Source organism: Schistocerca gregaria, chromosome 4 (assembly GCF_023897955.1).
Source record: "Schistocerca gregaria isolate iqSchGreg1 chromosome 4, iqSchGreg1.2, whole genome shotgun sequence".
Classification (NCBI taxonomy): Eukaryota; Metazoa; Arthropoda; class Insecta; order Orthoptera; family Acrididae; genus Schistocerca; species Schistocerca gregaria.
In genome coordinates, this window is record NC_064923.1 from 5,208,473 (window position 1) to 5,226,576 (window position 18,104).

General features: G+C 27.5%; 2 long non-coding RNA genes across 2 annotated transcripts in view; one reads left to right on the top strand and one right to left on the bottom strand.

Annotated features, from left to right (window-relative positions):
- The window catches only part of LOC126267583 (uncharacterized), a 142,981-nt gene that overhangs the window by 105,290 nt on the left and 19,587 nt on the right, over positions 1-18,104 (bottom strand). The window lies entirely within an intron of this gene.
- LOC126267581 (uncharacterized) lies at positions 1,608-17,621 on the top strand. The gene is made up of 2 exons (XR_007549040.1): positions 1,608-2,465; positions 17,220-17,621. It is a non-coding gene; the product is annotated as an uncharacterized LOC126267581 (long non-coding RNA).

The following is an 18,104-nucleotide window of genomic DNA, read 5'->3' on the forward strand; positions in this document are numbered from 1 at the left end:
ATAAGTGTCCTGCAATTATATTTGCTGCCAACCGTACTGCTAATGTACCTGGTCGAATAACATTACTAATTGTTTCAATTAGTACTATAAATGATATTAATGCAGGCGGTGTACCTTGTGGTACAAGGTGTGTAAATATATGATTAGTATGGTTAATTCATCCAAATAATATAAATCTTAGCCATATAGGTAGGGCAATTGCAAATGTTAATGCTAAATGTCTTGTTCTAGTAAAAATATAAGGGAATAATCCTATGAAATTGTTAAATAATATTATAATAAAAATTGAGATGAAAATGAATGTTGTTCCATTAAATGATTTTGGTCCAAGAAGTGTTTTAAATTCATTATGTAAGGTTAAATTTAGTTTATTTCAGATAATGTTAATTCGTGATGGTGTAAGTCAAAATAGTGATGGGATTAATAATAGTCCTAGAAATGTTCTAGTTCAATTTAATGATAAATTAAAGATGTTAGTTGATGGGTCAAATGTTGAGAATAGATTTGTTATCATTTTCAATTTCAGTTTTTTATTTCAATTGTTCCTTTTTCTGCTCTTTTAATAAGGTTAGGTTTAAATGAGAAGAAGTTTATTTGATTAAACAAGATTAATGTAGCTGAAAATATAATGAATAGTGAGAATCATATAAGAGGGGATATTTGAGGGATTTGGATATAATTTCCCCATCAGAAGTAGTCGTTAATTTACTATTATTTGGTTTAAGAGACCATTACTTACTTTCAGTCATCTGATGAATTTCAAGGTGTACTAATTTTTTTTAGTACTTTAGATTGACACTCTAATGTTATTTATTTTAACTAACTCCTTAAATTATCTTAGATAATCACTTAATAAATAAATTTACTGAAGTTCTTTCAATTACAATTGGTATAAATCTGTGGTTTGCTCCACAGATTTCTGAGCATTGTCCAAAGAATAATCCAGGTCGATTTATTGTGAATGTTCCTTGATTTAACCGACCTGGCGTTGCATCAATTTTAACCCCTAATGCAGGAACTGCTCATGAGTGTAGAACATCTGATGCTCTTGTTAATACTCGTACTTCTGTATTTATTGGTAGGATTGTTCGGTTATCTACATCTAGTAGTCGGAATCCATCATTTTCTAGGTCTTGTTCTGGTGTTATATAAGTGTCAAATTCTACGTCTATGAAGTCTGAATATTCATATCTTCAATATCATTGGCGTCCAATGGTTTTAATTGTAATTATTGTATCTACTGAATCATCAAGTAAATATAATAGTCGTAATGATGGAAGGGCAATAAAAATTAATGTAATTGCTGGTAAAGCTGTTCAGATTGTTTCAATTAAATGTCCATGAAGTATATTACGGTTAGTATAGGCAATAAATAATATATAACTTAGGGCATAACCTACAATTACTGTAATTAATAATAATACGACCATAGTATGATCATGAAAGAATGATAATTGCTCCATTAATGGTGAAGCTCCATCTTGAAGAGATAAATTTGATCATGTTGCCATTAATAAATATTTTCTAATAAAAGGTCAAACCTTTATTTGTAGAGCTTAAATCTACTGCACTAATCTGCCATATTAGAATCTAGAGATTAATGGTAATTCTGAGTAACTATGTTCTGCAGGAGGGTTATTTTGTAGTCATTCTGTTGATCTTCTTATGTTAGCTCTAAATATAATTGCTCGGTTTGTAATCATTCTTTCTCATATAATTACAATGAATATAATGATTCCTACAATAGAAATTGTAGACCCAATTCTTGATACTACGTTTCATGATGTATATGCGTCTGGGTAGTCAGAGTATCGTCGAGGTATTCCTGCTAATCCTAGGAAGTGTTGAGGAAAGAATGTTAAATTTACTCCAATGAATATAATTGTAAATTGGATTTTTAATCATGTATTATTTATAGTTAATCCTGTAAATAGTGGATATCATTGAATGACACCTCCTATAATTGCAAATACTGCTCCTATAGATAATACATAATGAAAGTGGGCTACTACATAATATGTATCAAGTAATACAATATCAAGTGATGAATTTGCTAATACTAATCCTGTTAATCCACCAATTGTAAATAGGAAAATAAATCCTAGAGCTCATAATAATGGTGGATTGAACTTGAATTTAGTTCCATATAATGTAGCTAATCATCTAAATACCTTAATTCCTGTAGGTACAGCAATAATTATTGTTGCTGATGTAAAATATGCTCGTGTGTCAACATCCATTCCTACTGTAAATATATGATGTGCTCATACAATAAATCCTATTAGTCCAGTTGATAGTATAGCATAAATTATACCTAATGTTCCAAATGATTCAATTTTTCCTCTTTCTTGACATACAATATGTGAAATAATTCCGAACCCCGGTAGAATTAAAATATAAACTTCTGGGTGTCCAAAGAATCAAAATAGATGTTGATATATAATTGGGTCACCCCCTCCTGCAGGGTCAAAGAATGATGTATTTAAATTTCGATCTGTTAATAATATAGTAATAGCTCCTGCTAAAACTGGAAGTGAAAGAAGGAGAAGTAATGCTGTAATAGCTACAGATCATACAAATGGTGTTTGATCTAAAGTTATACTTTCTGATCGTATATTAATTGCTGTTGTAATGAAATTCACTGCACCAAGAATAGATGATACACCTGCTAAGTGCAGTGAAAAAATAGCTAGATCTACAGATGCACCCCCGTGTGCAATAGCTCCTGCTAGAGGAGGGTAAACTGTTCATCCTGTACCAGCACCATTATCTACTATAGAAGATGTAAGAAGAAGGGTTAGTGAAGGTGGTAGTAATCAAAAACTTATATTATTTATTCGTGGAAATGCTATATCTGGTGCACCAATTATTAGTGGAACAAGTCAATTACCAAATCCACCAATTATAATAGGTATTACTATAAAGAAAATTATTACGAATGCGTGAGCTGTAATAATAACATTATAAATCTGGTCATCCCCAATTAGAGATCCGGGTTGGCCAAGTTCAGCACGAATAAGTATTCTTATTGATGTTCCTACTATTCCTGCTCATGCTCCAAATATGAAGTATAAAGTACCAATGTCCTTATGGTTTGTTGAGAATAATCATTTTTGCGGTAAGATGGCTGAATTTTAGGTGGTAGACTGTAAATCTACTTATGAGATGTTTTCTCTCTTATCATATTTAGGTCTTATATTCAATTATGATTCTAGACTGCAATTCTAGAGGTGTAAAATTTTACTAAGGCCTAAAAGATTATTATTTTAATTATAACTTTGAAGGTTATTAGTTTGATTAACTTAAGTCCTTAGTATAATGAAATTAAGGTTGATGTTGAAATCAATCCTATTGTTGAAATTATTACTGTTATAGGAAGAATGATTCTTGATTTTTGGGACTTTATCTTTATAGATCACGAATTTTCTGTGTATGATATAATTAGAGCTGAGAATCTAATACGTATATAGTAGTAGAGTGTAATTGTAGTTAATACAACTATAATAGTTATAATAGTTGTTATATTGTTTTCTATTAATGATTGTATTACAATTCATTTTGGTAAGAATCCAAGGAATGGTGGTAGTCCACCTAAAGATAATAAAGATAAGAATATTATGAATTTAATTTCGGTTTTTATATTTCTGGCTGAATAAATTTGATTTATGAAAAATAAATTTATTTGCTTAAATAATAAAACTATAATTAATCTTAATAGTGAGTAAATAATGAAGTATAGTTCTCAGATGTTTTCTCTGACTGTTAATGAACTAATTATTCAACCTAGATGTCTGATTGATGAATATGCTAAAAGTTGTCGTAAGGATGTTTGATTTAAACCTCCTATTGCCCCAATAATAATTCTTAAGATAATAATTGTTCAAATAAAAGTTCTTAATTGAATACAATAAGATAAGACCATTATTGGGGCGATTTTTTGTCATGTTATTAATGTTAAACAATTATTTCATCTTGATGCTCCTATAACTTCTGGAAATCAGAAATGGAAAGGTGCAGCTCCAATCTTTAATAATAGTCTAGATCTAATTATTATTGATGGGATAAATTCTGTTTCCCATCCCATGGGATATTTCATTTGAATCAGCAAAATTGAAAATAATAATATTGTCGATGCTATTGCTTGGACAATAAAATATTTAATTGATGATTCATTTATTATTATATTTTTATTTCTTGTTAGGAGCGGAATAAATGAAAGTAAGTTGATCTCAAGTCCTATTCAAACCCCAAATCAGGAATTTGATGAAATGGACAGGATCGTTCCTATCATTAATGTTGATAGGAAGAGAAGTTTTGTAGAGTTGTTGGTCATTAAAAAGGAGAGGATTGATACCTCTATAAATGGGGTATGAACCCATTAGCTTGTTTAGCTTACCTTTTTACATTAAGGTGTATGATGCACGTTAGTTTTTGATACTAAAGGAGGTAGTTTAATTCTATCTTATGTAATTTTAATGAAGGTAATTTTATTTACTTTATTTACCCTATCAAGGTAACCCTTTAATCAGGCACTTCATTTATTTAATATATAAATCGAAAGTTTTTTTTTGAAATTCTTTTATGTATTATTTTGTTTAATAAGGATTAATTTATCCTGCTCATTTTATTTTTTATATATATATATATAATAAATAATTTATATTAATATATTACATTTAATTGAAATTTTAGTATTATAAGTTCATCTTACCATTATCAATTGATTATTTTAATGCAATTATTTTCCTAGGATTATAGCTACTTATGTTTTTAGCTTAAAATAGGTTATTATAATATAATATATATAATAATATGTAATTTAATATTTAATATTATTATAATTGGATATAATAAATAAAATTATTAATTTAAATATAAAATATTATAATTAATATAAATAATTATATTAATTATAATAATATAATTATGTAAATTATCTATAATTAGATTATTTAACTAATATATATGAAAGTTAACTTTATATAAAAAAGAATTCATATTAATAACATATTATATTAAATTACATAATTGTATAAAATATATTTATTATATTATTTAATCTTTATTTATTTATTAGTGAAAAGAAAGATTAAATAAGAAAGAATATAATACATTTATTGCTATACATGTTCCATATTAATCTTTAATTATATATAATAGAGAAGTTGTTGTGGTCATACATAGGGGCGTTTTTTTTTTTTTTTTGTTAATGTTTGTGGTTTTTTTCTTCTTTTTTCTTTAAATATTTGAATCTTTTATTTTTTCCTGAATTAATAGATTTAAAATTTTCTTATTTTTTATTTTTAAAAGTTTTATTCTTGCTTGTTTATTCACTTTTTCTTTGTATTATATGTAAGTTTTGTTAGACTAAATGTTCTTTTTGCAGTAATTTGATTTAATTAACAAGTGATTTTGCATTTAGCAATTGATATAGTATCGGCATAATTCGTGCCAGCAGCCGCGGTTATACGATTGATACAAGTGAATCTTATTGGTTAAAACAGTTGTTTATATTATTAGGTTTGAAATATAAATTTGTAAGGTGAAATGTTAAAATTTATTTGTGGCCCTTTTTATGAATCTGTGAAATTTAAATAATAAACTAGGATTAGATACCCTATTATTTTAAATGTTAATTATATTTACCAGGGTACTATTAGTTAAGGTCTTTAAACCCAAAGAATTTGGCGGTATCTCATTCCATTCAGAGGAACCTACCCCATGATTGATAATACACGATTTACTCTACTTAATTTATTTGTTTGTATATCTCCGTTATCAGATAATCTTTTTAGAGTTATAATTCTCAAGATTTATAATTATAAAATATTTCAGTTCAAGGTGCAGCTTATACTTAAGAGGAGGTGGGTTACAATAGATTTTTGTTTATAACGGATTTGATAGTGAAATACTGTTAATGAAGGTGGATTTGATAGTAATTTAATTTATTTAATTTAACTGATATTGGCTCTGAGATGTGTACACATCGCCCGTCGCTCTCATTATTGATTATTCTATTTTATTTTAAAGTAGCTTCAATTTAGATGAGATAAGTCGTAACATAGTAGATGTACTGGAAAGTGTATCTAGGAAGAGTTTCAAGATATAACTTATTAGTAAAGTGTTTCATTTTATTTATTGTACCTTTTGTATCAGGGTTTATCAAAATTTTAGTATTTATTTTACTTCTCTCGATTTGGGTTGATTTATAAAAAATTTATAGTTAATGTATCATAATTATTATAAAATTATTTATAGAAATGAGATGTTAATCGTTTCCCAAGATATCTAGTTTCTTAAGAAAAAATTTAATTTTTTAAAGTTATTTGTTTTTATTTAATTTTTTAAGTAAAAATATTAACTTATTTATTCTTTAAGGGATAAGCTTTGAAGTTAATAACCTATAATTTATTTTATAGAAATATAATAGTAAGCTTTAAACCAGCTATCTTTAAGATTACGATTTAGTTCATTATTTTTTATTTTGATTTTATAAATATTTTAGGTTTTTTATTAAGATTATTAATTTAATTTTAAAATTTTTGTAATAATGATAGAATTAGTATATTTATTTGTATGAAATTTTTACCTTGTGAACTTATTATAAGGAACTAGGCAAAATTGATTTCCGCCTGTTTATCAAAAACATGTCCTCTTGTTTATATTTTGAGGTCTGGCCTGCTCACTGAGCGTATTTTTAAAGAGCCGCGGTATTTTGACCGTGCAAAGGTAGCATAATCATTAGTCTCTTAATTAGTGGCTGGAATGAATGGCTTGACGAGAAATCAACTGTCTCTTAATAAATATTGAATTTAACTTTTGAGTCAAAAGGCTTAAATTCTTCTTTAGGACGAGAAGACCCTATAGAGCTTGACATTTTACTTTTATATAGTTTTTTGTTTGTCTTTCTATATTTAATGATGATGTTTTGTTGGGGTGACATGAAGAATAGATAAACTCTTCATTATTATATCATTTATTTATGTTTGTTATTTTGATCCATAACTTATGATCATAAGATTAAGTTACCTTAGGGATAACAGCGTAATTGTTTTTGAGAGCTCATATCGACAAAGCAGATTGCGACCTCGATGTTGGATTAAGAAAAATTTTGGGTGCAGGAGCCCAATGATTAGGTCTGTTCGACCTTTAAATTCTTACATGATCTGAGTTCAGACCGGCGTGAGCCAGGTCGGTTTCTATCCTAAGATTGTTAATCCATATTAGTACGAAAGGACCATATGGTTCAAATATTTTTTGTTATATTGATTAATATTAATTTATTTACTATTTTGACAGATTAATGTGTTGAATTTAGAATTCATTTATGTAGATTTTTTCTACAAATAGTATTGATACTTTATGATTTATTTATATTTATTTTGAATTTTCTTTTATTGGTTATTTGTGTTTTAATTAGTGTTGCCTTTTTAACTTTATTAGAGCATAAGGTTTTAGGTTATATTCAGATTCGAAAGGGTCCAAATAAGGTAGGTTTTGTTGGAATTCCTCAGCCATTTAGAGATGCTATTAAGTTAATTTGTAAGGAGCAGCCAATTCCTATTATATCTAATTACCTACTTTATTATTTTTCCCCTGTTTTTAATTTAATGATTTCTTTAGCCGTTTGAGTAATTTTTCCTTATTTAACTTATATGTGTTCTTTTTCTTATGGATTTTTATTTTTTTTATGTTGTACTAGATTAGGTGTTTATACTGTTATAATTGCTGGTTGATCTTCTAATTCAAATTATTCATTATTAGGTTCTCTTCGTTCTGTTGCTCAAACAATTTCTTATGAAGTTAGTTTAGCTTTAATTTTATTGTCTTTAATTATTTTAATTGGTAGTTTTAATATGTTTGATTTTATAAACTATCAGCTTTATTGTTGATTTATTATTATTTCTTTTCCTTTAGCTTTAGCTTGTTTTGCTTCTTGCTTAGCTGAAACTAATCGTACTCCTTTTGATTTTGCTGAAGGGGAATCTGAGTTAGTTTCAGGATTTAATATTGAGTATGGTGCGGGTGGTTTTACTTTAATTTTTTTAGCTGAATATACTAGAATTGTCTTCATAAGAATGTTATTGGCTTTAATTTTTTTGGGCGGTGATTTTTATTCTTTTATATTTTTTATTAAGCTTGCTATTATATCTTTTGGTTTTATTTGGGTTCGTGGAACATTACCACGGTTCCGTTATGATAAATTAATGTACTTAGCTTGAAAAAGTTTTTTACCTTTATCTTTGAATTTTTTTATTTTCTTTGTTGGTTTAAAGATTTTAATTATCTCATTTGTTTAGTGAAATTTTTTGAGAAAAGTTAATAGAAGAGTTAAACTTCTAATTTTATGTTTTCAAAACATATGCTTTTCCTAAGCTAATTAACTTTATTCCTTAATTAATTTATCTCATGCGTTTGCGACATGGACATTAATTAAGAAATATGTGAAGTAAATAATTGTTAAGATTTGACCTGTTATAATATAAGGTTCTTCAACAGGTCGTTTACCAATTCACGTTAGTAAGCATACAACAACTACTATAATTCAGAATAAAATTTGATTAATAGGGTAAAATTGAATGCCTCGGTGTGGTGTTTTATTATAAAATGGTAAAATTATTAAGATTCTAATTGATAAAAATAATGCAATAACACCTCCTAACTTATTAGGGATAGATCGTAGAATTGCATATGCAAATAGGAAATATCATTCTGGTTGAATGTGAACTGGTGTTACTAATGGGTTGGCAGGTACAAAGTTATCTGGATCTCCTAATAGGTAAGGATTAATTAAACATAGTATAATTAATAATGATGTTATTATTACAAATGTAATAGAATCCTTAAAGGTAAAGTATGGATGGAATGGAATTTTTTCAATATCTCCATTTAGTCCAAGAGGATTATTAGATCCTGTTTGGTGAAGAAAAAATAAATGAATTGCTGCTATAGCAGCAATAATAAATGGTAATACAAAATGGAATGTGAAGAATCGATTTAATGTTGCATTATCAACAGCGAATCCTCCTCATACTCATTGGACTAAATCTGTTCCTAAGTATGGGATTGCTGATAATAAATTAGTAATTACTGTTGCACCTCAAAAAGATATTTGGCCTCAGGGTAAGACATATCCTATAAATGCAGTTGCTATAACTAAAAATAAAATCACTGTACCAATTATTCAGGTATGTATATATATATAAGATCCATAGTAAATTCCCCGTCCTACATGTAAGTAAATACAAATAAAAAATATAGGTGCTCCATTTGCGTGTAAGGTTCGGATAATTCAACCATTATTTACGTCTCGGCAGATGTGTACTACACTACTGAATGCTATTTCAATATTTGATGTATAATGTATAGCTAAAAATAGTCCAGTTACGATTTGAATTACCAAACATAACCCTAATAGGGATCCAAAATTTCATCAAAATGAAATATTTGTTGGGGCAGGTAAGTCAATTAAAGAGTTATTAATAATTTTAATTAAAGGATGTCTTAATCGTAAGGGTTTATTCATTAGTAATTATCTTATTTTACGAATAGGTCCCTGATTAATATTGGTGATTTTAACAACTGCTAGTAGTGCTAAAAATAAATAAATTATTATTATTATTGTAATAATGAATGTTGGTCTATTATATAATTTTTCTAAAGATATTGTTATTTCTTGATAATTGATTGAATTATCAGTATTTATAGTTTCGGTGTTTTTGAAAAAGTCTATAAATATAGATATATCTAGAATAATTAATATTAATATGATAAATACTCACATTATTAATGTAATAATTATAGTGATTGATTTAGGCTGAAATATTTCGTTTGATGCAATTCTTGTAATGTAAATAAATAATACTAGTATACCACCAAGAAATGTTAAAAATAAAATATATGATAATCAATATCTTTCTATTATTGTTCCTGTTATTAATCCAACTAGGAAGGTTTGAAGGATAATAAAAAGCATTATTGATATTGGGTGTCTTAATTTAATAAAATTAATATTTATTACATTTGATAATGATATAATTATTATTTTGATCATTTCAGGGGTTAGTTTATTTAAAATACCGGTTTTGGGGACCGATGATGGAAGCTTTTCCACCTCTGAAGTTTTAAAAGTGGGGGCTGGACTTATTTCCGGTTTACAAGACCGGCGTTTTTTTTAAACTATTAAAACTAATGTTTATATTCTCTATTTTTACTTCTTTATTGATTTATTTTGCTGGTGTTTATGTTTTTTCTTCTAAACGTAAACATTTATTAATGGTTCTTTTGAGATTAGAATATATTGTTCTTTCTTTATTTATGTTAGTTATTGTTTTTCTTATTGAGTTTGATTATGATTATTTTTTTCCTGTTATTTTTTTAGTTTTTTCTGTTTGTGAGGGTGCTTTAGGTCTTTCTATTTTAGTTTCAATAATTCGTTCTCATGGTAATGATTTTTTTAATTCTTTTGGTTTATCTTTATGTTAAAGTATTTATTTATAACTATTTTTTTGATCCCTCTTTGTTTATTAAATAATTGTTGATGGTTGGTTCATTCTTTAATGTTTCTGTCGGGTTTTGTTTTTATAATTTGTGTTTATTCATATGCTGATTTGAATATAATTAGATATTATTTTGGTATTGATTATTTTTCTTTTAGTTTAATTTTACTTTGTTTTTGGATTTGTTCTTTAATAATCACTGCTAGAGGTTCAGTTTATTTAAGTTCATATCATTCTAATTTTTTAGTTTTTATGGTTTTGATTTTAATAATTATGCTTTATTGTTCATTTGCTAGATTTAGTCTTCTTTCTTTTTATATTTTTTTTGAGGCTAGATTAGTTCCTACTTTACTTTTAATTTTGGGTTGGGGTTATCAACCTGAGCGTTTGCAGGCTGGTGTTTATTTATTTTTTTATACTTTGGTTGCTAGATTACCTTTATTATTAGTTTTATTTAAGGTTTATGATTTTTCTAATACTTTATATTTTCCTTTATTGGTTGATTTTGGTTCTTATTATTTTATGTTTTATGTATTTATAATTTTGGCTTTTTTAGTTAAGATACCTATGTTTTTGGTTCATTTACGACTTCCTAAGGCTCATGTAGAGGCCCCTATTTCAGGTAGAATAATTCTTGCTGGTGTTTTATTAAAGTTAGGTGGTTATGGTATTTTTCGTGTTATAAAGGTTATTTCTTATTTGGGTTTAAAGTTTAATTATTTTTGATTGTCTTTAGGTTTATCTGGGGGTGTTATTGTAAGATTTATTTGTTTTCGTCAGGTTGATTTAAAGTCTTTAATTGCATATTCTTCTGTTGCTCATATAAGAATGGTTATTGGTGGATTGATGACTATGAATTGATGAGGTTGTGTAGGTTCTCTTTCTCTAATGGTTGGTCATGGTTTATGTTCTTCTGGTTTATTTTGTTTATCTAATATTATTTATGAACGTTTAGGTAGACGAAGATTATTAATTAACAAGGGTATAATTAATTTGATGCCAAGAATGGCTTTATGATGATTTCTTTTAAGATCATCAAATATGGCTGCTCCTCCTTCCTTAAATTTGGTAGGTGAAATTAGATTATTAAATAGAATTATATCTTGATCTTCTTTTAGATTCTTTGCTTTGATTTTTTTATCTTTTTTTAGAGCTGTTTATACTTTGTATATATATTCTTATTCTCAGCATGGGAATTATTATTCTGGTGTTTATACTTGTTCTTTTGGTTATTTTCGTGAATATCATCTTTTACTTTTACATTGATTGCCTTTAAATATTCTCTGTTTAAAGGGTGAATATTTCTTTGTTTAGTTTGCTTAAGTATTTTAATTAAAAATATTGTTTTGTGGAATCAATGATATGAAGTTTTTCATCTTAGGCCGTGAATTTATTTTCTATTTGTTCTTTGAGTTTTTTTTCTTTGTTTATGTCGAGAACTATAATTTTTATTTTAGGTATTTATTATTTAATAATTGATTATAGAGTTTTTGTTGAGTGAGAGCTTTTCAATTTAAATGGTTCTATAGTTGTTATAACTTTAATTTTGGATTGAATATCTCTTATTTTTATATCTTTTGTTATATATATTTCTTCTTTGGTTATTTATTATAGAGAGGATTATATATCTGGTGAAAAGAATATAAATCGTTTTATTATTATTGTTTTAATATTTATTCTTTCTATAGGTTTTTTAATTATTAGTCCTAATTTAATTAGAATTTTATTAGGTTGAGATGGTTTAGGTTTAGTTTCTTATTGTTTAGTTATTTATTATCAAAATGTAAAATCTTATAGTGCTGGTATATTAACTGCACTTTCTAATCGTATTGGTGATGTTGCTATTTTAATTTCTATTGCATGAATGTTAAATTTTGGTGGTTGAAATTATATTTATTATTATGATTTTATTTCTAATTCTTTTGAAATAAAGCTCATTACTATATTAATTGTTTTAGCAGCTATAACTAAGAGAGCTCAGATTCCTTTCTCTTCATGACTTCCTGCTGCTATAGCAGCTCCTACTCCTGTTTCTGCTTTAGTTCATTCTTCTACTCTTGTTACTGCTGGTGTTTATTTATTAATTCGTTTTAGACCAATATTGGATACTTATAATTGTGGTTGATTTTTACTTTTAATTGGTTGTATAACTATATTTATGGCTGGATTGGGCGCTAATTTTGAGTTTGATTTAAAGAAGATTATTGCTCTTTCTACTTTAAGACAACTTGGTTTAATAATAAGAATTTTGGCTATAGGTTATCCAAAGCTTGCATTTTTTCATTTATTGGCTCATGCTTTATTTAAGGCATTATTATTTATATGTGCAGGTTCAATAATTCATAATTTAAGGATTCTCAGGATATTCGTTTTATAGGATCAATTGTTAATTTCATACCTTTAACTTCAGTTTGTTTTAATGTTTCTAGTTTATCTTTGTGTGGAATACCTTTTTTAGCGGGATTTTATTCAAAGGATTTAATTCTTGAGATGGTTTGTTTAAGATGAATTAATTGTTTAATTTTTTTTCTTTATTTTTTTTCTACTGGTTTAACTGCTTCTTATTCTTTCCGTTTGTTTTATTATTCAATATCTGGTGATAATAATTTTTATTCTAGATTTTCTTTTGATGATAAGGGTTATTATATTTCATTTGGAATAATTGGTCTATTGTTTGTTGCTGTTTTTGGTGGTAGTCTTTTATCTTGATTAATTTTTCCTATTCCTCATGTGATTGTTTTGCCTTATTATTTAAAGTTTTTAACTATTACAGTTGTTATTTTAGGTGCTTATTTAGTTATCTTATTTCTAATTTTGATTTTTCTCATAATTTATTTTCTTTAAGTATACTTTCTTTTGTTAGATTTGCTGGTTCTATATGATTTATACCTTTTCTTTCAACTAAGTTTATTAGATATATTCCTTTAAAAATAGGTTATTATTCATCTAAGTCATTTGATTATGGTTGAGGTGAATTACTTGGTGGTCAAGGTTTATATAGATTATTTATTTATTTAATTGGTTATATTCAAGGTTGATATGATTCTAATTTCAAGATTTATCTTTTAACTTTTATTTTTTGAATATTTATTTTGGTAATATTGTTTTTCGTTTACTTAAATAGCTTATAATTAGAGCGTGACACTGAAGATGTTAAGGAAGTATTTTTACTTTTAAGTATTTATAAATATAGATATATTATTTTTACAGTGAAAAAGTAATGTTTTATTTAAACTATATAAATTTTAGAAATGTTAACGGAGTTTAACCGCTAATATAAAAAGTTAGCAGCTTTCATATTGGCTTTACATTTCCTTAATTGGAACTATTATAGTTCAATTATATTATTAACAGTAATACGCCTCTTTTTGGCTTCAATTAATAAGAATAAGGGTAGTACATACCAATCTTCCAGGTCGAAACTGACTGCAATATTTCGCTTCTTATTCTATTTAAGGTTGATTGATAATATCAATACTTTTTGAATGCAACCCAAATGTTATATTTAACTACAACCCTTTATTCTGCTCATTGTAATGCTCCTTGGTTTCATTCATGGTATAGTCCTCCTAATAGAACTAGAATAAAAAATATTGTTGATACTGTTCAGATTATAATGTCTGAAGTTTTAAAAATAATTACAATTGGTAGAATTAGTGCAATTTCTACATCAAAAATTAAAAAGATTACTGCGATTAGGAAGAATCGTATTGAGAATGGTATTCGTGCTGATCTTTTTGGATCAAACCCACATTCAAATGGTGATCTTTTTTCTCGATCATTAATTAATTTTTTTGATAGTGTTGTTGCCAGGATTATAACAATTATTGGAATAATAAATCTAATGAAAACTCTTGTTGATAGAATTAGAATTGTTTTTCTTGATTTATATCAAGCTTTCTGATTGGAAGTCAAATGTACTATTTATACTAGAAAAACAATTATCTACCTCATCAATAAATAGAGATATATAAGAATAATCATACTACGTCTACGAAGTGTCAGTATCATGCTGCTGCTTCAAATCCAAAGTGATGTCTTGGTGAAAATTGATTTATTGAGTGTCGAAGTAGACATGTTGATAAAAAGATTGTTCCAATAATTACGTGTAAACCATGGAATCCTGTTGCAACAAAGAATGTTGATCCATAAACTGCATCTGCAATGGTAAAAGGTGCTTCTCAATATTCATATGCTTGAAGTATTGTAAAGTATAGTCCTAATAACACTGTGAAGAATAATCCTTGTAGTGCTTGAGTATGATTAGATTCCATTAAACTATGATGTGCTCATGTTACTGTTACTCCTGATGCTAAAAGAATAGCTGTATTAAGTAATGGAATTTGTATAGGGTTAAAGGGTTGAATTCCTATTGGAGGTCATAGTATTCCTAGTTCAATTGTTGGTGCTAATCTTCTTCTAAAGAATGCTCAAAAAAAGAAACGAAAAATAATTCCTCTGATGCAATAAATAAAATTATTCCTCATCGTAATCCAATTGATACAAATCCTGTATGTAATCCTTGATATGTTCCTTCTCGTACTACATCTCGTCATCATTGAATTATAGTTAGTAGGGTAATTCCAAATCCAATTATGAATAAGTTAATATTAAATAGGTGGAATCATTTTGCTAGTCCTGATACTAGGACTATTGCTCCAATTGCTCCTGTTAATGGTCAAGGTCTATAGTCTACTAAGTGGAATGGGTGGTTTGAGTGAGTTGTTAACATAGGTTTAATATACTTCTCTAGAATATAGAGTTCTTAGAATTGAGAAAACATAGGCTTGAATTATTGCTACTGCTGATTCTAGAATTAATAGAAGTATTTGTCCAATAATTAGTAATGAGATTAAGTTTATTGCTATAGATGGTCCTGTGTTTCCTAATAAGGTTAATAATAAGTGTCCTGCAATTATATTTGCTGCCAACCGTACTGCTAATGTACCTGGTCGAATAACATTACTAATTGTTTCAATTAGTACTATAAATGATATTAATGCAGGCGGTGTACCTTGTGGGACAAGGTGTGTAAATATATGATTAGTATGGTTAATTCATCCAAATAATATAAATCTTAGCCATATAGGTAGGGCAATTGCAAATGTTAATGCTAAATGTCTTGTTCTAGTAAAAATATAAGGGAATAATCCTATGAAATTGTTAAATAATATTATAATAAAAATTGAGATGAAAATGAATGTTGTTCCATTAAATGATTTTGGTCCAAGAAGTGTTTTAAATTCATTATGTAAGGTTAAATTTAGTTTATTTCAGATAATGTTAATTCGTGATGGTGTAAGTCAAAATAGTGATGGGATTAATAATAGTCCTAGAAATGTTCTAGTTCAATTTAATGATAAATTAAAGATGTTAGTTGATGGGTCAAATGTTGAGAATAGATTTGTTATCATTTTCAATTTAAGTTTTTTATTTCAATTGTTCCTTTTTCTGCTCTTTTAATAAGGTTAGGTTTAAATGAGAAAAAGTTTATTTGATTAAACAAGATTAATGTAGCTGAAAATATAATGAATAGTGAGAATCATATAAGAGGGGATATTTGAGGGATTTGGATATAATTTCCCCATCAGAAGTAGTCGTTAATTTACTATTATTTGGTTTAAGAGACCATTACTTACTTTCAGTCATCTGATGAATTTCAAGGTGTACTAATTTTTTTTAGTTACTTTAGATTGACACTCTAATGTTATTTATTTTAACTAACTCCTTAAATTATCTTAGATAATCACTTAATAAATAAATTTACTGAAGTTCTTTCAATTACAATTGGTATAAATCTGTGGTTTGCTCCACAGATTTCTGAGCATTGTCCAAAGAATAATCCAGGTCGATTTATTGTGAATGTTCCTTGATTTAACCGACGTGGCGTTGCATCAATTTTAACCCCTAATGCAGGAACTGCTCATGAGTGTAGAACATCTGATGCTCTTGTTAATACTCGTACTTCTGTATTTATTGGTAGGATTGTTCGGTTATCTACATCTAGTAGTCGGAATCCATCCTTTTCTAGGTCTTGTTCTGGTGTTATATAAGTGTCAAATTCTACGTCTATGAAGTCTGAATATTCATATCTTCAATATCATTGTCGTCCAATGGTTTTAATTGTAATTATTGCATCTACTGAATCATCAAGTAAATATAATAGTCGTAATGATGGAAGGGCAATAAAAATTAATGTAATTGCTGGTAAAGCTGTTCAGATTGTTTCAATTAAATGTCCATGAAGTATATTACAGTTAGTATAGGCAATAAATAATATATAACTTAGGGCATAACCTACAATTACTGTAATTAATAATAATACGACCATAGTATGATCATGAAAGAATGATAATTGCTCCATTAATGGTGAAGCTCCATCTTGAAGAGATAAATTTGATCATGTTGCCATTAATAAATATTTTCTAATAAAAGGTCAAACCTTTATTTGTAGAGCTTAAATCTACTGCACTAATCTGCCATATTAGAATCTAGAGATTAATGGTAATTCTGAGTAACTATGTTCTGCAGGAGGGTTATTTTGTAGTCATTCTGTTGATCTTCTTATGTTAGCTCTAAATATAATAGCTCGGTTTGTAATCATTCTTTCTCATATAATTACAATGAATATAATGATTCCTACAATAGAAATTGTAGACCCAATTCTTGATACTACGTTTCATGATGTATATGCGTCTGGGTAGTCAGAGTATCGTCGAGGTCAAAGAATGATGTATTTGAATTTCGATCTGTTAATAATATAGTAATAGCTCCTGCTAAAACTGGAAGTGAAAGAAGGAGAAGTAATGCTGTAATAGCTACAGATCATACAAATAAAGGTGTTTGATCTAAAGTTATACTTTCTGATCGTATATTAATTGCTGTTGTAATGAAATTCACTGCACCAAGAATAGATGATACACCTGCTAAGTGCAGTGAAAAAATAGCTAGATCTACAGATGCACCCCCGTGTGCAATAGCTCCAGCTAGAGGAGGGTAAACTGTTCATCCTGTACCAGCACCATTATCTACTATAGAAGATGTAAGAAGAAGGGTTAGTGAAGGTGGTAGTAATCAAAAACTTATATTATTTATTCGTGGAAATGCTATATCTGGTGCACCAATTATTAGTGGAACAAGTCAATTACCAAATCCACCAATTATAATAGGTATTACTATAAAGAAAATTATTACGAATGCGTGAGCTGTAATAATAACATTATAAATCTGGTCATCCCCAATTAGAGATCCGGGTTGGCCAAGTTCAGCACGAATAAGTATTCTTATTGATGTTCCTACTATTCCTGCTCATGCTCCAAATATGAAGTATAAAGTACCAATGTCCTTATGGTTTGTTGAGAATAATCATTTTTGCGGTAAGATGGCTGAATTTTAGGTGGTAGACTGTAAATCTACTTATGAGATGTTTTCTCTCTTATCATATTTAGGTCTTATATTCAATTATGATTCTAGACTGCAATTCTAGAGGTGTAAAATTTTACTAAGGCCTAAAAGATTATTCTTTTAATTATAACTTTGAAGGTTATTAGTTTGATTAACTTAAGTCCTTAGTATAATGAAATTAAGGTTGATGTTGAAATCAAT